This window comes from Physeter macrocephalus, chromosome 14 (genome assembly GCF_002837175.3).
Source record: "Physeter macrocephalus isolate SW-GA chromosome 14, ASM283717v5, whole genome shotgun sequence".
NCBI lineage: Eukaryota > Metazoa > Chordata > Mammalia > Artiodactyla > Physeteridae > Physeter > Physeter macrocephalus.
The window spans coordinates 17126687-17151813 of NC_041227.1; the positions used below are offsets into that span (position 1 = coordinate 17126687).

Here is a 25127-nt window from a genome sequence, read left to right on the forward strand (position 1 = left end):
TGAGGACACAATTAAAAGAAGGTTATCTATGTACCAGGAAACAGACCCTCACCGAACACCAAATCTCCCAAGTACCTTGATCTTGGACTTCCCAGCCTCCAGAACTGTGAGAAATAAATATATGTTGTTTGCAAACCACCTCCTCTATGGTAATTTGTTATGGCAGCCCAAACAGACTAAGACACTGCTTCAAAGAAGGGAGGTGTTTTGCCCCCTTTATTTCCTCCCCTAGGGTAGAATTCATGGGTCATGATCCCCATCCATATTATTTTCCCTTTTCTGAGGTAGGTTCAATGGCTGGCCTCTCTCTGTTATCCAACGGGTACATGAAAATACCAAGCATTATATATTCAACTTGTTGCAACCTATGCTCACATGCTCACAGATTCATAGATTTTGGTGTAACTTGCTCACTAATCACAAATTTTAGCTATTCAGTGAGTGTCAATGGATGTTTTTAGGTTTCCAAAGAGGAATTCAACTAAAGATCTCCCAGAACGTTTAGATGCACTTAGAAGCTTAACAGTGCATGTTAATCAGATAATCACAATACAGTATGATAAAAGCTTTTCTGAAGTTGTACTATATGGGAAGTAGGATTTGAGGGGGGACCCAGAGGATAAGTCCAAAACACAACAAGCAAGGGTGAAAGACCTTATTAACTGTGTTTCAGTCAGCCACTGCTGCATAACAAACACTGAAATAATCTCAGAGTCAAGCAACAATACATATAGTATTAGTAAATTTCTCACTCAGGTGACTGGAGGTTTGCTGGGCATTGACCTTGATCTTGTCTGTGCTTACATGAGCATGGCTCTAAGCCATGGATTTGGTTCAGGTCTATTCCATGCATTTTGGACCTCATGCATACTAATATCCCATTGGCCAAAGTAGGTCATATGGCAAAGCTGACAATCAAGGTGCAAGGAAATACGTTCTTCCCATGGAGGTGTAGTGAGAAGCAATGAATATCTGCTGAATAATCATCTAATCTACCACAAGCAGGATTTTATAGAACCAAGGGATGTTGTTTTAGGGAAAAGTAATAGGAACGAGTAGAGAGGAACCACATCAGGAAAGACAGGGGGACACAAGGATGTGTGAGACATTTTGGGAATTGTGGGTGTTTTGAATGACAGAAGCCCAGGACACTTGTGAGAGATGTTGAGTATGTGTAGGAAGCTAAGTCAAAAGAGGGATACAGGAGCCAGTATTTCAGGGTTGGAGGAAACCTAAAAGATCTGGATAGACTGGGGCAAGATAAGATGCCTGCCCTCCCTTTTGGATTTCTCTTGAAGTCTCTACTTCCTGGATGGGGGGAACCTTCCATCAATCCTCTGTGCTCTCTAGGCAACCAATATTGCCTTCTCTTCACCATCCAAGTGAAGAACTGCATTAATTCTCCTTTTCCTCATCACCTCCCATGCGCAGCATAGCATCTAGTAAATGTTTATTATGTATACCCCAGAATATGTGAACAACTGGGAATTCTTTTTTCAAAATTACTTTTTTCGGGCTTCCCTGGTGGCACAGTGGTTGAGAGTCTGCCTGCCGATGCAGGGGACACGGGTTCGTGCCCCAGTCCGGGAAGATCCCGCATGCCGCAGAGCGGCTGGGCCCGTGAGCCATGGCCACTGAGCCTGCGCTTCCGGAAACTGTGCTCCACAACGAGAGAGGCTACAGCGGTGAGAGGCCCGCGTACCGAAAAAAAAAATTACTTTTTTCTATTAAGGCATACTTATTGAAAGAATGGCACAAATCGTGAATAGGAAACATGCATAGCCTGTTGGCAGAAACATCCACCCTCACACTTCAATCAATAGCCTTTCAGATTACATGCAATGTAATTACATAACTAGAATCATATATTGTTATCTTTAACCAGCTTTTTTATATCAACTCAAAACATAAACCCATCACATCCTTTTTAATGGCTGCATTGTATTTTATTATATGGCTATAACATCATTTATTCAATCTCTTAATTTTCACTACTAGAAATGGTATTCTGAAAAATATACTTTTAAATATATATCTACCTACTGGTCTAGTTATTTGTCTAACCATAAATTGCTAGAAGTAGAATAGTTTGTTGAAATGCATACCCACTTAAACTTTTCATACATATTGCCAAGTTGCCTGCCAGAATGGCTGTATCAACATGCATTCCTATCATTGATGTCTGAAAGTAGCTTTCCCTCACATATGTGACATCACTGGGTATTACACACATAGCTAATGTAAACAGTTTTATTTCATTGTTATTATAATGGAATAATGGCATTTTTATGTCTTTGTGAAAAAAAAATATTTTTTGAACTGGAATTCTCCCAGCAGAGTCATTAACAGATGTGAGAGTAGAACACAGATATTTTAAGAAAGAGGACTTATTAATGATAGAAATGGAAATCAATAAATTAGAAAGCAGAAAAAATAGAGTTGATAAACAAACCTAAGAGCTGGCTCTTTTAAAAAGGAGGGGATAAAACAGAAGAAGAAAAATGTAGAACTGTCAAGCATGAGCAAAAAAATAGGGGATAAAACACAAAAAAACCCACAATGCCAAATGTTAAAATTTATGTTACTATGTCTAAAAATTTATCTGAAATGGCTTTCTTGAAAATATAAGTTCCTAAAATTGATTCTAAAGAACCAAAACCCCTTGATAAAATGGAAAAGGCTGTAAATAATCTAAGCCCACAAGCAACAGCACCCAGATGGTTTTATGAATGAGTTCTAGGAAATCTTATTTTAAAATACCATTTCTGTGTCATTTTAACTAGATATTTAAACTAGCATAGGAAAAGATGTAATTTATAATACAAAAATGCAGTGTGTTTTATAATTCAAAAGTCTAAATAGGCATTTATAGACATGAAAGTCTTAAATAAAATATTAGTAAGTTATACCCAGCAGTATATTAAAAGAATTGTGCATCAGGATCACGTAGTGTTTATTCCAGGAAGAATGATTGGTTCAACATTAAATAATGTGTGTTGAATCAAGCATTCTGTAATACATTCGATAGTGAAAGGAAAAAAGCCTATGATCATCTCAATATATGCCAAAAATGCATTAAGTAAGATGTGACATCTATTTCAGATAATGATGATAATGACAACAATGGCGGTAAATATCTTAGTAAGCAAAGAACAGGAGGGCCAAGGATACACTTTTTTTTTTTAAATCCGAAGCCACAGCAGCAAACTTGATGGTAAAACATCAAACATTGTTTCCATTAAATGAGGTTCTAATTATTATTGCTACTAATAAAAATGTTTCTGAAGTCTCAGAACAATGTCATTAGTTAAGAAAAAGAAATAAAAGAGATCGATATTAAAATAAATAGCAAATTATCTTTACATCCAGACTATACTCTTTTCATTCGAGGAAATCCAAGAAATCCAACTGAAAATATTACTGAAACTAATAAGAGAAGTCAATAAAGTGGTTCAATATAAGAAATACAAAAAAAAGAAATACATGGACAAATCTATGACTTTCTTCTATACTACCAATAACCAGTGAGTAAATGTAATGATAAACAATTCCATTCATGGGGCTTCCCTGGTGGCGCAGGGAACCGCCTGCCAATGCAGGGGAGACGGGTTCGAGCTCTGGTCCAGGAAGATCCCACATGCCATGGAGCAACTAAGCCCGTGCACCACAACTACTGAGCCTGCTCTCTAGAGCCCACGAGCCACAACTACTGAGCCCGTGCGCCACAACTACTGAAGCCCACATGCCTAGAGCCTGTGCTCCGCAACAAGAGAAGCCACCGCAATGAGAAACCCGTGCACCGCAACAAAGAGTAGCCCCCGCTCACCACATCTAGAGAAAGCCCATGCAGCAACAAAGACCCAACACAGCGAAAAATAAATAAATAAAATAAATTTTAAAAATATTCCATTCATAATTGCAACAATAACTGTAGAATATCTGTACGTATGATTATGCCCAAAAATATATGGCTTACATGAGGAAAATGATAAAATATTTCTAAAAAAATCTTAAAAAGTTGGAGATACCACATTTCATGGTATAAAGATATTAGCTTTCAGTGAATTATTTTATGAATTTAATACAGTTTTGATGAAGATCACTATGGGATATTTGGAGCTTGAAAGATTGATTCTAAAGTTGTCTGGAAGAAGGTATGCATGAAGCCAAGAAATTCTGCAGGAACTCATGGCCACACAGAATAAAGACTACATTTCCCATTCTCCCTTGCTGCTAGATGTGTTCATGTGACTAAGTTTTGACCAATGAGCGTGTTTTTTTGCTGCATCCAGAAATCTTCCTCAAGAGACTGCTTACATGTATCCTTTCCCCTTCTCTAACCCCTTTGTCTTTCCTGCTGCTTGGGATGTGAAATCTGAGGGTAAGTCTGGATAGACTGGACTTTGAGGATGAAGTTCACATGCTAGTTATGGCAGAGCAGAAAGCTGGAAGGAGCCTGGGTTCCAGAGGTTTTTATGAAAGAGAAAAACCACATCAGCTCCAGATTGCCTACATCTGGACCTTAACATGAGGGAAGAATGGGACTATCTTATTTAAGCCATTGTTATTTTGGGTTTTGTTCGTTCACAGGTGAATCTAATCCTATCATAATAAACTTTCATATTCCCCTCATGCTTATATAATTATACTCAGACTTATTTAAGAAACGTACACAAGTATTATACAGTAAATCCCCTGCATACAAACGAGTTCCGTTCCAAGAGTGCATTCATAAGTCCGATTTGTTCGTAAGTCCAACAAAGTTAGCTTACAAACCCAACTAACACAACCAGCTATATAGAACTGTACTGTAATAGGTTTATAATACTTTTTACACAAATAATACATTTTTTAAAACCCCCCAAAATAAAACATTTTGAGTCTGACAGTACAGTACCTTGAAAAGTACAGTAGTGCAGTACAACACCTGGCATACAGGGGCTGGCACCGAGTGAACAGGCAAGAAGAGTTACTGACTGGGGGAGGGAGAGGAGGAGGGAGATGGTAGAGCTGAAGGATCATCAGCAACAGGAGACGGAGGGCGAGCTGCAATTTCACTCACGCCTGGCGTTGATGGCACAGGTTGTTGCTTGCTGGATTCAATTCTATCTACCGTCTTGAAAAAATGATCCAGTGATGTCTGGGTAGTAGCTCTTTTTTTCTCATCATAGATGACACGGTAGCACTGGATTGCGTTCTGAATGGCTGCTGCGACCTTCGTGTACTGTTCTACGTTTGGATCCTGTGCCTCAAAAATTAACAGTGGGGCTTCCCTGGTGGCGCAGTGGTTGAGAGTCCGCCTGCTGATGCAGGGGACATGGGTTCGTGCCCCGGTCCGGGAAGATCCCACATGCCGCGGAGCAGCTGGGCCTGTGAGCCATGGCCGCTGGGCCTGCGCGTCTGGAGCCTGTGCTCTGCAATGGGAGAGGCCACAACAGTGAGAGGCCCACGTACCGCAAAAAAAAAAAAAAAAAAAATTAACAGTGCCTCCTCAAATAAAGAAAATCCCGTTGCCATTGCCTGTGTCGTGAATCTCTTCGGTTCTTCAGTTACTTCTTCTTCCTCTTGTCTCTCTTTGTGCTTTTAGCAGTACCAGCTACATCACTGCTGCTTTTACACTTGCTTCTGGATATCCTGGGCTTGAAATAAATATACTGTACTACTGTACTCTATACAGTACTGTACAGTAAAGTACACAAAAGCACAACCACTTGTAGAGGATGCACGCACATGACAATGTACACCAGACACGTGAACTAACTTATGTGACTGGACATGTGAACGCATGTTCACATCTTTGAAAGTTCGCAACTTGAAGGTTCATATGTAGGGGACTTACTGTATAGGTTTTTTTCATTATTTTCAGGGAGGGAAAAAATACTTTCTTCATCTTGTTTTCTTCAGTCAATACAACCTTGTGAAATTCTATCCATGTCAATTAGTATAGCTCTAATTCATATTTTTTGGTGACTTCAAACAAGTACCAGATCTGATTCCCCAATCCTCCCATTATTGGACATTTGCTTTGTTTCCAATTTTTCTCTCACTATTAACACAATGAAGTAGTAAACATATGTTCTTATGTACTGTTGCTGTTGTTTCTGAGGGATAGAATCCTAAAAGTAGGCTAGCTGGATGAAGGAGGAAGGGTATATGTACTTATATTTTTAGGGTGTATGTATTTTAAATTTTAATAGATGTTACTAGATTGCTTTCCAGAAAGTCTGCATCATTTACATTTCTTTTTTTTTTTTTGGCTCTGCCCCGTGGCTTGTCGGATCTTAGTTCCCCAGCAAGGGATTGAACCTGGGCCCTCAGCAGTGAAAGCGTAGAGTACTAACCACTGGACTGCCAGGGAATTCCCTGCATCATTTACATTTCCATCAGCAATGTATGAGAGCACCATTTCTCCACATCCTCACCAGCAATAGTTCCTTTTTATTCTTTAGCAGTCTAGTGGATGTAAAATCTTGTTACCTCAATTTGCTTTTCTCTATTAATTAATATCTGATAATATAAGGCTCTTCAGTTTTCAGGCATTTGTTCTTTCCTACAAGGTCACTTTATCCAATTCAAACAAAACCCTATGATAATCTAAATGGAATTCCAATAAATTGACATATAAATTTGGAGAAAATTAACATATTTGTATTAAGCTTTCCCTCCACTTTTTATTGATTTCTTTATGTCTTCCAATAAACTGTACAGTTTTTATACAGCTTTTCCTATGCCTTTCCTTTTTTATAATTATTTCTTAAGTTTTTGACTTTTTAATTTAATGTAACTTTTTTTGGCCGTGCCGAGTGGCTTGTGGGATCTTAGTCCCCCAACCAGGAATTGAACCCGGGCCCTCGACAGTGAGAGCAATGAGTCCTAACCACTGGACAGCCAGGGGGTTCCCTCCTATGCCTTTCTTATTAAATGTATTCTTAAATATTCTTGATGTTTTGAAGTTATTATTAATAGAATATTTCCCCATTTCCATTTCTAGGTATTTATTAGTAAAATGAGAGAAATGCTATGGATTTTTTATATATTTATCTTGTAAGAAGACACCTTATCAAATTATTCATATAATTTTTTTTTTTTAGTGGAACCTCTTACATTTTGTTATTAAACAATAACATTAGAAAACAAGATATTTTTAGGGACTTCCCTGGTGGTGCAGTGGTTAAGAATTCACCTGCCAATGCAGGGGACATGGGTTTGATCCCTGGTCCAGGAAGACCCCACATGCCACAGAGCAACTAAGCCCATGTGCCACAACTACTGAGCCTGTGCTCCAGAGCCCACGAGCCATAACTACTGAAGCCCAAGCACCTAGAGCCTGTGCTCTGCAACAAGAGAAGCCACTGCAATGATAAGCCCATGCACCGCAACGAAGAGTAGCCCCTGCTTGCTGCAACTAGAGAAAAGCTTGTGCGTAGCAGCGAAGACCCAACACAACCATAAATAAATAAATAAATAATTTTTTTAAAAAGGAAAATTAGATTTTTTTAGCTTTTTATTTCCAGTGCTTATGTTAGTTATTTCATTTTCTCTTTTGGCATTTTCTAGAACCTCCAAAACAATGATAAATAATAACAGGCCAAGTTGCTTGGCTTTTTATTCCTCTCCTTCAATTGCTAGTGTTCCTCCACTCCTATCCTTTTTTTTAATAATATTTATTTATTTATTTGGTTGCACCGGGTCTTAGTTGCAGCAGGCAGGCTCCTTAGTTGTGGCATGCTAACTCTTAGCTGCAGCATGCATGTGGGATCTAGTTCCCTGACCAGGAATCGAACCTGGGCCCCTTGCATTGGGAGCACGGAGTCTCATCCACCGTGCCACCAGGAAAGTGCCCCCTCCACTTCTATCCTTGGTTGGATCACTTCACATCTTATTTGAGGCCGAGAATAATGCCTGATTTTCCCAACACTCTATCCCTTGTACTCGGAATAGGGCTGAGCACATACTATAAAAATGGGAGGGCTTCCCTGGTGGCGCAGTGGTTGAGAGTCCGCCTGCCAATGCAGAGGACATGGGTTCATGCCCTGGTCCGGGAGGATCCCACATGCCGCGGAGTGGCTGGGCCTGTGAGCCATGGCTGCTTGAGCCTGCGCGTCCAGAGCCTGTGCTCCGCAACGGGAGAGGCCACAGCAGTGAGAGGCCCGCATACCGCAAACAAAAGAAAAAAAAAAGGGAAATATATATATATTTCAAGAAGCAAAAGTTGCCAAATGTTGAGTTCACTGAGATCAGATGCGAGAAGAATTCAAAATGTATTTTAGATTTAACAAGAAGAAAGTCATTGATGAACTTGGTGATAGTATTTTAGTGGTTGGGACAGAAGCCACAGGACAGAAATTTTGGGAATAAGGCACACGAGGCATGAAAGAACTTTTTGTGCAAACCTTTGGGTGCCTGAGCTTCCCTCTTGCTTACGGGGCACTGACAGCATCTCAGGATGGCAGAGCCTGTGGTGTACACAGAGCTGAGATGAGCCGTGCTGAGGACTTTGAGCTCCAGCTTGGAGGCCCTGGGCAGCTATGGAAGAACTTTAGAGAGTCATGCTATTCGAGGTGCTTTTTAGAAAGATCACTCCTTCTAAAGAAAAGAGAATACTGTTTCTTGAATTCAGCCATTTCCCCGCATCCTTATTTGCATCGCCTTTCCTCAGATCACCCCACTTATCTCCTCTCAACATATGGATTGCTGCCACACCTTCCTGGTCTCTCTCCATCCGTCCTTGTCCCTCCTCAATTCATTTTTCACATCAGCCTCCAAGGTAATCCCTTTATTTTGTTGTTGTTGTTTTGTTTTTCAGAGTAACCTTTTCTAGGTTACAAATCTAGTCATGCCATTCTTCTGCTTAAAATACATTATTGGGAGTCAGTAAAGCATCACTCTGGCTTCTATGGGATCCAGACTTCCCAGGTGAGCTCCTGACTGTGTCAACATCCATCCTTTGGTTGATAGGAATGACCTATCTTTTATACTTACCTATATTTATCTGGGGAATGACCCAGATAAATATCTTTGGAATCCTAGGGAGAAGGTCAGTTTCTACTCTAGGGAAACAGAGCTCAATGAGGATCCAGTGACCATTCTTTGAGGTTTTGGGGGTGAAGATCTCCTTAAAACTATTTATTCTCCCACCCCAGAGCCAGTTCAAATTGTGCTAAAAGCTGTTAATGGTGCTTATCCCATTCCTCTGCTGAATGTTCCTTATAGGAGGTCTTGATGCCCTATGTCTGCTGGGATGGGAGATGAGTTCTCTGGAAACAGTCTGGTCTATAGGTCTGTGTCTGAGGAGAGAACCAGGAAGATTTGATGGGGTTTAGGAAAGAGTTCTTGGAAGAATCCACAATCAAACCAGTTCAAGGCTAGGATTCAGTAATAGATGATGCTGACAGTGATGTGGCAGGACTGTTTCCCTTCTCAAATCCTGGTACCTCCTGAGGCCAAGATAGCACAGGTGTTAAAACGGTTAGATACTAAATATATTTTGAAGATAGAGCTGATAGGATTTGCTGGCAAATTGAACATAGGATAAGAGAAAAAGAGATAGACCAAGGTTTTGGGGCTGAGCAATTGGAAGCATGGAGTTGCTGTTTCCTGACATGGTGAAGCTATAGGATGAGCAAGTTTCGAAGAGGTCTGAAATTTAATTTTGGACGTGTTATGTCTGAGATGCTATTAGACATCTAAAGAAGGATATCAAGCAAGTAGTTGGATATGCAAGCCAAGAGTTCTTGAGAGAAGTCAGGGATGGAGATATAAATTTGGGGGTGTTTAGAGCCATGAGACTGGATGAGGTCACCAGGAAGTAAGTGGAGATAAAGAAGAGGATCAAGGACTGAGTCTGGGGAAATCCAACTTAGTTGGAGAGATGAGGAAGAAGCAAGAGAGAAGACTAAGAAAGAGTAGTTACTGAAGTAGAAGGAAAACTAGAAGAGTGCACCATCATGGAAGGTAAGCACAGGAAGTGTTTCCAAGAACAGAGAATCATCAACTGTGCCAAATACTGCAGGTAGGTTGTATTAGTCCCAGCAGAACTAAGCTACCGTGATAGAGACATCCCCATGTCTCAGTGGCATAGGCAGTATGTTTATTTCTCACTCGTATAAAGTATATTCAGCAGCAGAGGAGAAGGATAAAAGGAAAGGAGAAGCTGTTCTTTGCTCCATGATGATAATCAGGGTCCCATGATGCCAGAAGCTGAGTCATCTTCAGCTTGTGGTTTTCTTTTTCAATTTTATTTATTTATTTATTTATTTTTGGCTGCATTGGGTCTTTGTTGCTGCGCGCAGGCTTTCTCTAGTTGCAGCAAGTGGGGACTACTCGTCATTGCAGTGCATGGGCTTCTCATTGTGGAGGCTTCTCTTGTTGTGGAGCACGGGCTCTAGGCGCGCAGGCTTCAGTAGTTGTGGCTCGCAGGCTGTAGAGCACAGGCTCAGTAGTGGCGCACGGGCTTAGTTGCTCCGAGGCATGTGGGATCTTCCCAGACCAGGGTTCGAACCCGTGTCCCCTGCATTAGCAGGCAGATTCTTAACCACTGTGCCACCAGGGAAGTCCCTCAACTTGTGGTTTTCCAGGTCACTAAGGGTGCCAATGTCAGCCAGTAAATGGGGTTGGCAGTTGAGGATGGTACATGGGAAATGTATTGGTAAGAGTCTGGCAAGAAACAAGACACATTCAAGTTGGGTAATTTGAGAAAGGTTTAACAAAGAGACTAGCTATAAAGGTGTGAGCAGGACTTCCCTGGTGGTCCAGTGGTTAAGACTCTGCGCTCCCAATGCACGGAACACGGGTTCCATCCCTGGTCAGGGGACAAAGATCCCACATGCTGTGCAGTACAGCCAAAAAGTTAAAAAAAAATAAAACGCTGTGAGCAGGCGCAGGAAAACTATTACAGGATTCCTATAACTCTGATATGGTTGATAGTGGGAGCTATTACCACCCCAGGTCTGAAGAGACAAGAGAAAGTAAATGGTAGTGGAAATGGGGGAGAGAAAGAACTACATGGGGAGAGATGCCGGACTGAAGCTTTGAATCAGAGGAAAACAGCCAACTCAACCCCACAGGAGAGAGCCAGGGGAACAAATACCCTGACCCCACTCTGCTCCCTCCCTCCAGTCTCCTGCAGGTACCTCCCATTGACTTAACCCAACCAGAAACCAGAAGGCTCATTGATAAAAGTCCTTAGTGGTTAGGCTCCCGCGGCACATAACAGAGTGAGGAAGGTGAGAAGTGGATCTGAAGGAGCAAATATCCAGTACAAGACGTTTCTATGAGTCAGGCTTGGAAGTTGCATAACTCCTTCCACCCACATTCCATTGGCCAGAACCCAGTCATATGGCCATATGTAACTACAGATAAGTTTAGGAGATATGGTCCAGATAGGAAGAGAGATTTGGTGGCCAGATAACCCCTCTCCAACTCATGGTCAAGCAATATAATAACTGTCCATCGACCACTGGATTTAGCAATATGGAGGCCATTAGTGATTACAATAATCCAGTCTTGGTAGAGTGGTGGATATGAAAACCTAAGTGGAGTGGATTCAAGAGAGAATGGGAGGAGAAAAATTTGGACACAGCAATTATTAACAACTACTTTCAACAAGTTTCGCTGTATAGGGAAGCAAAGCAGCGAGGTAATAGCTGGAAAGGTTGTGAGATAAGAGGGTTTTGCTTCTTTTTTTTTTCTTTTTTTTTTTTTTTTTGGCCTTACCACTCAGCTTGCGGGATCTCAGTTCCCCAACCAGGGATTGAACCTGGGCCACAACAGTGGCAGCGCTGAATCCTAACCACTATACCACCAGGGAACTCCCTTGCTTTGTTTTTTATAATGAAGAAATAAAGCATATTTTTATACTGATAGGATGTTCCAGTAGAAAAAAAAAATGATGCTGCAGGAAAGAGAGAGTAAATTTCTGGAGTGATGTCCTTGAGTAAGAAAGAAAGGATGGGATCTAGTGATAAGGCAAAGGTTGGCCTTGGGAAAGAACACAGGCAGTTTGTCTATAGTGACAGAAAGGAAAGCAGGATATATGGACAGAGTCCAGGTGGGGAGTAAATGTGTGCTTGTCAAAGTTCTTTTCCAATCACTTTTATATTATCAGTGAAACAAAAAGCAAAATTATCTGCTGAGAGTGAGTCCGGAGGATGAACTGTTAAGGGTTCGAGCAGAAACGAGACAATACAACATAGTTACCTAAGAGGATATGAGAAATTATACCCAGAAGTTAATCTTCCCAGTGGAGATGGTCCAAGTGTCTCTAAGATATTCCACTCTGAGTCCACACCCAGGTGAAGCCCTCTGGCCCTACCTTTCTCCATTCTATCTATAGACCTCTCCTTGCCCTAATCCAACGTCAGAACTAGATGGTAATAATAGATAGCACTTTATGAGCACTTACAAATTCCAAGCACTGCTCTAATCACCACACATGTATTTAGTCATAATAACTCTATGACGTGGGTACTACTGTTATCAACCCCATTTTATAAGGGCACAACAGATGCCCACACTGAATTCAAATTCAAGCAGTCTGGCTCCAGAACTGCCAGTCAAAGGTCTGGCTTTTGACTTCCTTTCTTTTTTTTTCAATGCCGAGGGGCTTGAGGGATCTCAGTTCCCCGACCAGGGACTGAACCTGGGCTATGGCAGTAAAAGCCTGGAATCCTAACCACTAGGCCACCAGAGAACTCCCTTGACTTCTACATGTAGATCTATACCTACCAGAAGTGTCAGAGTGATAAACCCTAGAGGGTGCTGGGCTTGAGAGGAGTAAATGAAATTTTAAAAGGTCAAGGGGCTGGGGCTCATAGGTGGGTATGAGATGCTGTGTTTAGGAGGGTCTTTCTGGGAACTTGCTGCTGAGAGATGGGTGGCCACATGGTGACCCAGAGAGCCTAGGACCAAAAGGCAGTGCCAATATCAGGAGGACAGGGACGAGCTGAATAGGTTGGAAGAGACCCTCACGTCTTCGCCATCCTGTGTAAGCTCTGCATCAATCAGCATATAATGCTTGATTTAATGTTGACTTAACGTTCCCCGGGTTCTATGTACGTTTCACTGGCTGAGAGAATCTGTTCTGTTTCCATGATAGGGAGGCATGTTGCTGTGGTGGCAACAATAATGATGATAATATGGTAAACTAGCTCCCAACCAATGAACACTTCATCAACGAACAATGAACTTCATGAACTTTATCAATGAGTGAAGAACCATGTATTTTTTTTTACATTATATCATTCAATTCTTCTAATACCCCTGTGAGGCACACAACACTATTCCCATTTTCAGATGAGGAAAGTGAGGCTCAGAGAGGTTGTATCAGATACCCAAGGTCACAAAGGTGGTAAGTGGTGGAGCTGGGGCTTCAACCCCAGCCTTTTAGAGTAGGAAGCCTGCACTGGCTACACTGTATCACCTGACTCTCTATTTGGGAATGAAGCACAACCAGCGCTAGGGAACCCTACAGGGCCCTGATGGCCTCCAGGGCAGGGCCCCTGGATGAGAGCAACTCCCTTTAATGAAGGCAATTGAGAAACAATCCTCCTCTATTTGCCTGTAACAGGGACTCAGCAAATCTAATTGTCTTCCTGTGAACCAGTTAACTACTCAATTTTCTCCATTTGGGTAATTCATTACCAGAGTCAAATGCAGGATCCAGCTAATTTTGGAAAGATGCAGCTGTAGGGTCATCTGGGGAACAAGCCCAGCTGAGAAAGAAGGAAGAGCAGGCACCAGCCTCCGCTTGGAGGGAGAGGGGGCAAGCTGAGGGGCCCCAGGGCCAGCTGGAGTGAAGGGCAGGGAGAAGCCCTGAGGCAGGCTGGCCAGGATTCCCCCGCTACCAGAGAGCAGCAAAGTCAGGGTCTTGGGGCCAGGAGGGCAAAGCTGCTATTGCAGCTGCCAGCATCCGCTCAGGGTAGAGATGGGGGCACTTCAATCACTAGCTGCTTTAACTGTTTCCTCTCTCACTTTGAGGGACGCGTGGGAATCAGTCATCCCCTTCGGCCTCACAGTCTCATTTGGAGCCAGCTCACAAAGGTGTCATCCACAGAAAGAGAGAAACCGTAGGTCCTGCCTCTATCAACACACGTCAACATTGCTAACATTTATCAAAAGTCAGTCCTATCTCATACAGAGAAGGTTAGGTGCTGTCACTTCCTGTACTACAGATGAGAACACTGAGGCTCGGAGAAGGGATGTACTATATATCTATTTTTTTTTCAGATTCTTTTCCATTATAGATTATTACAAAGTACTGAGTATGGTTCCCTGTGCTATACAGTAGGTCCTTGTTGGTTATCTATTTTACAGATAGTAGTGTGTATATGTTAATTGCAAACTCCTAATTTATCCCTCCCCTGCTTTCCCCTTTGGGAACCATAAGTTTGTTTTCTATGTCTGTGGGTCTATTTCTGTTTTGTATATAAGTTCATTTGTATCATTTTTTTTTAGAGTCCACATATAAGTGATATTACATGATATTTGTCTTTGTCTGGCTTACTTTACTTAGTATGATAATCTCTATGTCCATCCATGTTGCTGCAAATGGCATTATTTCATTCCTTCTTATGGCTGAGTGATATTCCATTGTGTATATATACCCCACATCTATGTCCATCCATGTTGCTGCAAATGGCATTATTTCATTCCTTCTTATGGCTGAGTGATATTCCATTGTGTATATATACCACATCTTCTTTATCCATTCGTCTGTCAATGGACATTTAGGTTGCTTCCGTGTCTTGGCTATTGTAAATAGTGCTGCAGTGAACACTGAGGTGCATGTATCTTTTCGAATTGTGGTTTTGTCCAGATATATGCCCAGGAGTGGGATTGTTGGATCATATGGTAGTTCTATTTTTGGTTTTTTGAGGAACCTCCATACTCTTTTCCATAGTGACTGAAACAATTTACATTCTCACCAGCAGTGTAGGAGGGTTCCCTTTTCCCCACACCTTCTCCAGCATTTATTGTTTGTAGATTTTTTTTAACATCTTTATTGGAGTATAATTGCTTTATACTGGTGTGTTAGTTTCTGCTTTACAACAAAGTGAATCAGCTATACATATGCATATATTTCCATATCTCTTCCCTCTGGCGTCTCCCTCCCTCCCACCCTCCCTACCCCACCCCTCTAGGTGGTCACAAACCACCAAGCTGATCACATATACATATGTTCCCATATCTCTTCCCTCTTGCGTCTCCCTCCCTCCCACCCCGCCAGGTGGTCACAAAGCACCTAGCTGATCTCCCTGTGCTATGTGGCTGCTTCCCACTAGCTATCCACCCTACGTTTGGTAGTGTATATATGTCCATGCCACTCTCTCACTTCGTCACAGCTTACCCTTCCCCCTCCCCATATCCTCAAGTCCATGCTCTAGTAGATATGTGTGTAGATTTTTTGATGATAGCCATTTTGACTGGTGTGAGGTGGTACCTCATTGTAGTGTTTTTGTTTGTTTGTTTGTTTGTTTAATTTTTTGGCCACGCCACATGGCATGTGGGATCTTAGTTCCCCGACCAGGGATTGAACCCATGCCGCCTGCAGTGGAAGCGTGGAGTCTTAACCACTGGACCAGCAGGGAAGCCCCCTCCTTATAGTTTTGAATTGCATTTCTCTAATAATTAGCTCTTAAAGCAACATGCTATGCATGCAATTTTCTAGCACGACCAGCGTAAAGAATGGGGGTGTTTGGGGCAACAAGGTTTGGAGAAGCATTGGCTCACTAAACAAAGTCCTGATCAAGGATGTTCAAACCTTCAGCGAGCTCCTCAGGGGAAGGGGGCTTTGGGAGCATCAGGAGAGATGAGAGAAAACCTGGTGAATCTGTCTCTTGGGCCAGCTGCTGGGGGCGGAGGGTTGGGGTGGGAGTATGCTGAGTACTTATACTATATGCCAAGAAGTGTGATAATCACTTTTCCATGTTAACTCATTTAATCCTTACGATGATCCATGAGGTGGTCATTCTTATCATTGCCGTTCTACAGATAGAGAAACAGAAACACAAAATTTAATCCCTTGCCCTTGGGAAAAGAAGCTGAATTCAAAATCCGAGCAGTTTAACTCCACAGCCTCCCTCCAGCCAACTGTGCCCTGGCAGAGGTCAGAGGGAGAGCAGGGGGGGAGGACACCCAAACCATGGACAGCTCCCTGTGGCCCTGTGCTTGAACAGCCAGGTTCCTGAGGCTGGTTGCTTGTACCTCCTGACCACCACCAATATCTTCCCATTGTGAAGAGCTCTGATTTCTTGCAGAGGGAAATTCTCCTTGGACTGATACTGAGGGCCCAAATGCTCTGGCTTGATTAGACTTCCTGAAAAGCCCTGTGGAGTTGGGTCCTGAGCCAGACACATCGTCCTCAGGGTTCTGGAGACCCATCCTCTGAGATGTCAGAGTTTTCTCCAGGGTAGGTCAGACAGAGAACTGCTCCCCACATCAGCCCAACAGTCACTTCTCCTGTCTAGGCCTGCCCTTCCCACATCTGCCACTACTTCCCACATCCCATTACTATGGGAAAGCCTGTCCCCTCTGCCTCAGTTTCCCCATTTGTACCTCAGCCATCCCTGCAAAAGCCCAGGGCCAAAACTGGATGTGCCAAAATTAGGTCTTCCCCCTTTTGGCAGCCCTGATGGGAGTTTCCAAGTTCAAAGCCAAGCTCCCCAGCCCAAGCTGCCGGCCTAGAGCCCCAGCAGGTGCAGCCTAGTTGCTAAGCAACATCTCTGGATCTCTGTGTGTTCTTGTCACATGATTATCATTGCTAAGGAAACAAGTCCTCTGGCATCCCAGGACGCAGCAAGGCCTAGGCAGCGGTGTGTTACCTGAGGTCTAACAAAAATCTTCCTGTCCCATGTTCCTGACGAGTTGTGAGTCCCTAAACTGCTATAGGAGACTATCAGATTGACCCCTGCCTTTTACCCAGGCATTGGCTCTTTGAAGGGAGTACCTAAACTGGAGTCTTGGTCATTCCCTGGGCACTCATAGAATCCAGTTCTTTGGGATGGTCAGTAGCAAGAGTGGCTTTAAAGGGATGTATTAATACACCAGGGTTCAGAAGACGATCTTACATTCCCAATTCCCCCACTTCGATCTCTAACTTCCGCTCTAGGGGCAGAATGGAAATGATTTGGATTGGAGGCTGGGAAAGCTGAGGAGGGGCTATGGACAAGAGGGTCATAGCGAGATCTCAGTACTACAGCATCAAGAGAGCCAGACAGGAGTTTGCTCCCAATAGCATCCCACACACCTACAGCTCAAACACTATAGGAAGATGGATGCCACATCAGAGGATGTCACAGTCTCCCTGGAGGGCTTGCCTCCCTGGATTCTCCAATCCAGACTTCCTGAGGTTCCCTAGACAGGACTGGCCAAGAAATGAGGTGGAAATGAGGAAATCTCTCTGAAAGACAAAATGATAAAGAGATGGGCAATAAGAAAGGAAATATGCGAGAATTTAGGCACCAATGAGGAGGTACAACAATTGAGTAATAGAAGTTCCAAAAATAAAGAACAGACAGAACAGATGGAAGGGAATTATCCAGAAAGTAGTAGAAAAATATTGAAAATAATTGAAATATCCCAGAAAATGTGAGTTTTCAGATACAAAGATTCTAAAGAATAGCCAAAACAAGCACTGAAAATATTTCTACCCCCAAGTCACATCTTTGAGGAATATCAGATCACTGGTGACAGAAGATCCTAAAAGCTTCTAGAGAGTTAAAATGATTTTCATAGAAAATATCAAAATCATAATGGCATCAGACTTTGCAAGTAGAAGATGGAAGACCATGAAGCAACATCCTCTAAATATCCAAGGAAAATGATTCCATCCTTTCCATTATAGCTGCTTTTATTTCCAAGACTTCTTTCTTGATGTGATTGATCCCCCTTTTATAACACCCTGTTCTTTTTTCATGGGTAGAGTGTCTAATCTTATCTCCTGTCTATCATCTTGAATTCCTTCAAATTGCACCTGTTAGTTTGGATCTCTATCTTTCACATTGGAGCTTTTCTCAAATGTTTGGGGATGTTTAGTGGTTGTTTGGATGATTAGATTAGATTTAGGTTTAGAAGTTTAGGTTACCTGATAATACATAACAGGAAAGCACCAAAAAACTAATCAGAAGCTCTTTGCGCTTGGCTTGGGCATGTGGTTTGAGAACTTCACTGTGAGGTGACCCCCAGGATCCATCTGTTAGACCCTTCTTAGGCTGGGCAGATTCCTCAGAGAGGAGGGTTGACCACAATCCTGCCTAGAGGGTATGATCCTGGCATCCTAGCAGCTTTGAAAGAAGAAATGAGTGGGAGTTTCAACATTCAGTCTGAAAACATTGTTTTCAGCAGGGGACACCCCTGGCCTCAATTGTACCTGGCATCCCCAGATATAGAAGCCCAATTTTACCTTCTCTGAATAATCTGCTGGGGCTGTGGAGAACTGGGGGTCCACATTTTAGACTTTAAACCAATCTTCCTGTTCAAGCCCCATCTGGCAGTGCTACCAATCCCTGAGCTTTTTTTTTGAAGGGGGGGGATTCTGGTGTGAAAACAGGTCTCTGATTCTTGGCTTTTCCCACAGCCAGTTTAAGATAGCTTTCTGGGTCTCCTAAGTCAACCCGCATTCGTTCATCTGCTCTCCAGCTTCTAAAATTTTTTATTCCTGCTTGGGGACATTATCCCCTCTCCCCACCTCTTCATCTTTGTAGATATAAACCTTTAAAAAATTCCTGCACTATTATTACTTTAGTAGGATTATTTAATAGGATTTGGGGGAAGAAGGTTAGTCATCAGTTACACTTGTTCAATTTGCCATCTTGAATAGAAAGTCTTGAATAACGACCGACACTAAACACATGCACCCAGACTGCCTGGATCTGAATGCTGGCTTTAGCATCCTGGCTGTAGCACGTACTGGCTATTTAACCATAGGCAAGTTTCAGAAACTCTGCCTCAGTTTTCTCATCTGTATAATGGAGATAATAGTGGTACTGAAACAGGACTGGGACAGGCCTGGGACCTGGGGCCCTTTGCTGCAGTGCTGCCATGCTTGCACCTGGACAAATGTCTCCTTGAGCTACAAAATACAAAGAAACTATAAGGGACTAAAAATAACTGTGTGCATGCTGCAGCTGGGGCAAATTATGGACAAAAAGATACAAAAAGACCAGAAAAAACCCCAACAGCCACTTTTGAAGAGCAGAGAGCAAAAATGTTGTCGGGAGCAAAAGGGGTGAGCAAAACACGTAAGCCAGCCCTCCGGCCCGACCCCTGGACACACCCCCTACCCTCACCCCATATAACAAACCAGCTTGCCCCCTACTCAGAGAGTGTGCAAGGGAACCTGTTACTTGTTTTCACTCCCTCCTGCAGTCTCCAGAGCCCCAGTAAAGCCTTGCCTGAATTTCTTGTCTGTCCTCTAGTCCATTTCTATTGATTGGGGAAGGCTGAGAACCCTGGTTGGTAACAGTATATACTTCCCTTGAACGTTGTGAGCTCTAAGAATGGTGCCTAGCACATAGTAAGCCATTCTACCTGAGATGATGAGAGGACGGTGATGATGATGAGGATGGTGATGATGATGATGCAAGTATAGTGTTTACCATGTGCTAACACCTGTGGCAGGGGGAGTGAGTCTGGGGAAACCAAGATGAACATATCATGTGAGCTTCCCACTCTTTCCAGTCCCAAACTGGTATGACTAGTTTTCCCACTCTGGTCTATACCATGTTAATACAGTATGTGCCCTAAGTAAACAACAGGCAGGTGGAAGTTCTCGTTGTGCAAATATGGCTGGTAAACATACAATGTAAACAGAGTATTCAAATGAACTGGAGGCTAGCAATGCAGGGCAGTTGTTTTCAAATATGGTTGAATCTCTTCTGTTTAAGCACAATGGCTGTGGGCATCATTTCCCAAATGACTTACTCACACATTTATTTCTGAGCATCCAAATCATGTTGTCTGTTACTTGTTTTGCAGGGCAAATGACACCATCTGGACAAGGGAAACAGCACATGCTTGGGGCAGTGTCCCTCTCCCATTCCAATGGCTTAAGCAAAGTCTCCTCCCCCTTTCAATGAGCTTCCTTCACGTTTCCTTTCTTTTGGTAGGCTTGGCTTTTCCTCTTCCAAGCTCTGCGCTGTTTGTCCTGCTGAGCAGGCAGCAAACCTGCAGGTTCTGTGATCCTGCTACTCAGCTTTAAAACAAAGAACAACAAAACAAAACAAAACAACACTCTGTTGCAATTTGCGAACTTCCCCTCTTGGAAGGCATAAGCCACCAGGTTTTGTGAAAGTAACTGCTGCAGGGTCTTGAAATTGTTGAGGAAAAGACTGAAGAGGGAAAGAAAGAGAAAGATAGAGACAGGCGGAAGGAGATAAGCATGGAGAGAGGGAGAGAAGGAGCTATAGAGGGAGGGAGGAAGAAAAAGAAGGGGTGAGGGAGAGAGGGAGGGAGGGAGGGAGGGTACCCCCTCACCCCTAGCCCCCAGGCTGAACCCTGCACTCAGCCTTTAAGAAACAAGCCTTCTTTATCATAAATGCATGTACCAGGCAAGGTTTTTCCACTGCAGATTCACTACCAAGCTGAAGATGACTAGACATTTTTTAAAAGATAGCAACTGGGCGAGTCCTGGAAGATGCAGCTATTCATGTTATCATTGTCACCGTGTCCTGTCTGGAATGTTCTTCAACCAATAACCTGTATTTTGATGGCTCTTTTGCCCCCAGCTTCAAACATAAATCTTCCACTTCCAGGGGAGAATCTCAGAACAGATTATTCAGATTATTTGTAATTCATATTACAGTATGTTTTCAGTTCTCCGAGTTCAGTCTCCCTCTCTCTCCACTCCACCTTAAGATTCAGGTATGATGTCCATTGGACACAAATGTAAGTGGGAGCCCCCTCTCTGAACTCAGAATTGCCCATGAAGGCCTTACTCACTAGGTCATCTTGTTCTCTGGTTCCCTCTTTGTTTAGGGTGATTTTTCTCCCATGAAGCCCCTTATAGCCTCATGCCAGTAGACATCTGGTTGGCAAGCCCATAGTTCTATAGAGATATAACCAGACACTTCTACACCCCGTACGTGGACACAGCTTAGACTAGGCTGGCAACCCTGCTACCCTCTTGATCCCTGTAAATCTTTTTCCAGTCTCTTTCATGAGCCTCTGCCTTCACCTACCAATTCCACCTTAAAGAGTGAAAATATGATCCTTCTATTAAACAGAGCCCTTGAGTGCTTTTTTGGGGCTTGGCTTCCAGGAACAATGACACAATGTGCTAAATAACTGTCCTAATGAGCTCTGAGTACAGACAAAAGCTGTACTAATATATTGGAGAAACAAAGTAAGTAAGACTTATTCCTGCCCTATGCTTTGGCCTCCGGGTCTGAGACTCTATCCCCCATCCCCCCAATCTCATCCACCCCCATAATTGACTGGTTTGAGGATTCCCCTGTCAGGCCCCAAGTTACATGGAAGCAGGCAGCTGTCTTTGGCTCAAAGGTGGAAGCAAGTCCTTATGGATCATCTGATCCCCAGCCAGTATCTCCAGCTACAGCCATGTCATCCTCAGATTGGCCTTCATTTTGGTTCTTGCTCAGTTTCTTGGCTAGAGAAGGGAACACTCCTGTTTCCTTCTGGGGCCACTTCTTCCTGCCCTGCCTTACTCTTTATTTTTACTGTGGGCCCACGGTGCAAACAATACAGCTCTCCACCTACTCTCTTTGGGGGGAAACTCCTTACCTACATTGCACTTGGCCTTGGGCTACTGCTCTTCCTGGACCGTCATAGGCACTTAATTCATGCTAATTGGACCCTCTCCCTTCCTCCCTGGATTTTGAATCTGGAGCATAACGATCCAAGGACAAGTGATTCCTGTGTAGTGGAGCTACTCCACCCAAGCTTCCTAAAGAGACTGCTAATTCCTGCTCCCTAGATCCTGGAGCTACCCTTGTTCCCGATCTTTCCAAAAGCTGACTATTCTGCTTTCTTGACAATTCTGTGACTTTTCCTATAGTCTTCCAATAAATCCTTTTTATCCTTAAGTTAGCCCAAGTCTGTATCTGTTGCTTGCCACTGAGAGCCCTACCTGATTCCACAGGGATAGCCCTTTCTCCACCACGCTCTGTGGCCTGGGTTCATTTCAGAGGCAGGAAAGTTCCGTCTCGTCCCCCTGCCACATGCCCACAACTCCCAGGCAAACTACAGCTTCTGATTCTTTGTTACCTTCTTTCAGAAAGTGGCCATCCTCAGTTTAAAAAACAAAAAGCTCCCATCTGTGATCCCTCTCCATCGATATTACCCATATCAGACAGCGCTCAACCAGGAAAACAGAACCACTCCGAATATTTAAAGGAGAGAGAATTCAAGGCAAAGAATTGGTTACATAAATGATGGAAGAACTGATAAGCCGAACGGAGGACTGCAAAGCAACTCAGAGCTTCACAATGACAGGAAGCCACTACCACACCTAGGCTGAAGGGACAAGGAAGGCACAACTACTGCTGAGGATGCTGCCCAGTGGCAGAGCTGGGGATAAACACCCTGGGTTCTCCTTTCCTCCTGCTCTCCAGTCTTCTACCAGTGCCTCCCATGCTCAACCCAACTGTCACCCAACTGACAGAGGAGGCTGGGAAAGAAGGCTATGGGGTCAGCCCTCCTGTGACAGAGCAAAGCAGGGAGAAGACAAGGAAAGGATCTGAGAGCAGAAAGACCTTTTACAGCACATGCTTTGTTATTTCAATGACTTTTGTGAGAGTATGATTTCATTTTCAAACTAAATGAATTTAGCATTTAAATAGCACAAAATGAGTGTATGTCAAGGTTCAAAATGCATGCATTATTTTCATTCCTTCTTAAGTACAGATATTATCACACCAAGCAAAATAGAAAAGTGTTCTCCACTGGCAACAGCTCTGTCTCTTGACCATGGTCTCAACATAATTAACAAACCTGTTCCTTTCTTTACCGTTCTCTTTGACTCATACTTTTGTAGAGTGAAGGGATGCAGCAATCCCCACCACCATGACCAAGAGCAGTGTTGGGAGCAGAAGTAGTGCCCCAGTACCCCCACACCTCCAGACCCTGGAGAAGCCAAAACACAGGCCAGTTACTATTTGGCAACTGAGTAACACAAATTACTCAATTCCTCCTCTACTCTCCTGCCTTCTCCTGGCTTATTTCCCAGCTGCCAACTACAAGACAGGCTGGCCTCACGAGAGAGCACAGAGAAATGGGAGTGACGTGACCACAGCACAGTGACAAAACAGGGTTCTCTTTCTTACATAAGGAGTTGTTAAAATGTGTATAAACAAACATTTTGTTAGACGATTTGTTTTTATTTCATTTTGCAATTTTAACTCTAAAAGTAATGCAAGTATGTGATTTGAGCACTCAATTTTATCAGTCTGTGTTGTATTAAATCGAGGCTCCAGCATTCTGTCCTAGCTTACATAATTCTGAGAAAGAGGTTCTGGTGCAGTGTTTAGGCTCAGTCTCCCAAAAAAATCAGGGCTGGCTATCCTCCTGCAGTTGTAACAGAATGGTGAGCCTGGGAACAAGAGAGGGAAGAGAAGACATCGGGACCCGGCACAGAATAAGCCCTCGATGTTTATTTAAACATTTATTACATAAATCTTTAATGGTGGAGTCAAGGGCAGAGACAGCACTGGAGTCTGGGCTGTGGAACTTCCCAGGGTCTCAGTATCCTGGGCACATGTGTCCCAGCTGCCACAAACCCTAGCACTGCTCTCCAAATGAACTGCTGCATCTCCACCTGTAGTCTATCTGGGTGTAGGTGTGCCTTCCCAGGGACCTCTCTTGTAATAAACTCCCCAAGTGAAGTTGCCACCTGGATGTCTCATAGACACCTAAAACAATGTTCTGAGACATGAATTTGTTTATCTCTACCCCAGTCTTTCATATCTTAGGTAATGGTACCCTGGCCATTCCTTTGTCTAATTTAGAAACCAGGGTATCATCCTGGATACCTTATGCCCCCTACCAGCATCATTACACCCCTACCAACATCTAATTTATTCTGTCTCCCAAACGTGGCATGAATCTGGCCACTTCTCTCCATCACTATAGTTCAGAACACCTGTTATTTAATATTTGGACTCCGTGTCACCTTTCAACTGATGATCTGGCTACATTTTTCATAGAGTGGACATTTATTCATTCATTCATTTCACAATTGTGAAATGAATCGATATCCTACTGTGTGTTAGGTGCTGGTGATACAGTGGAAAGCAAAACAAAGTCCTTGTCCTTATGGAACTAACATCCTTACAGGAGTCAGTTGTCTTTCCTAAAGCACAAATATCATCATGTCCGTCCCCAACTTATAATAATATATCAATGGCATCCCATTGCTATCAGCATAAAATCCAAACTCTCTACTATATTCCTCTATAGCTCATCTCATCCCACTATCCCCTTTGCTTATCTTCCCAGTCATATGGAAACAATTTCAGTGACCTATAAATTTATTTACTTATTTATTTACTTTTGGCTGCGTTGGGTCTTCGTTACTGTGCACAGGCTTTCTCAAGTTGTGGCGAGCGGGACCTACTACACTTCATTGCAGTGCACAGGCTTCTCATTGCCGTCGCTTCTCTTGTTGTGGAGCACAGGCTCCAGGCATGTGGGCTTCAGTAGTTGTGGCACACAGGCTCAGCAGTTGTGGCGCATGGGCTTAGTTGCTCCGCGGCATGTGGGATCTCCCCAGACCAGGGTTCGAACCCGTGTCCCCTGCATTGGCAGGCGGACTCTTAACCACTGCGCCACCAGGGAAGCCCCTCAATTTCAGTGGCTTAAATGCACCAAGGCTTTGCATATCTTGGAAGACCCCTCCTCTCATGACTTTGCCTTGCTAATTGCTAGTCACCTTTCAGGTCTTGGCTTAGAGCTCTCTTGGCCAGGATTGCCAACTGTGTTAAGTCATGTTGGGGATAATGGAATTTGGAGGAGGTGCAGGATTCTCTGAGACCTGAAACCCATCCTGTCCCAACCACTTCTGCTCATTCCTTCTCCCCAAGTCTTTGAAAGACATATGTGCCTAGAGAACAAGGCCAGATAAATGCACACTTTTGTGTGCATTTTTCTGAGGTCCTGGTCTCTTGCACTTGATT

The 25127-nt window shown here is 43.3% G+C and overlaps 1 long non-coding RNA gene across 1 annotated transcript in view; it reads left to right on the forward strand.

The window, feature by feature from the left end:
- LOC114487825 (uncharacterized) overlaps window positions 1-25127 on the forward strand; it is a 60806-nt gene that overhangs the window by 17314 nt on the left and 18365 nt on the right. The window lies entirely within an intron of this gene.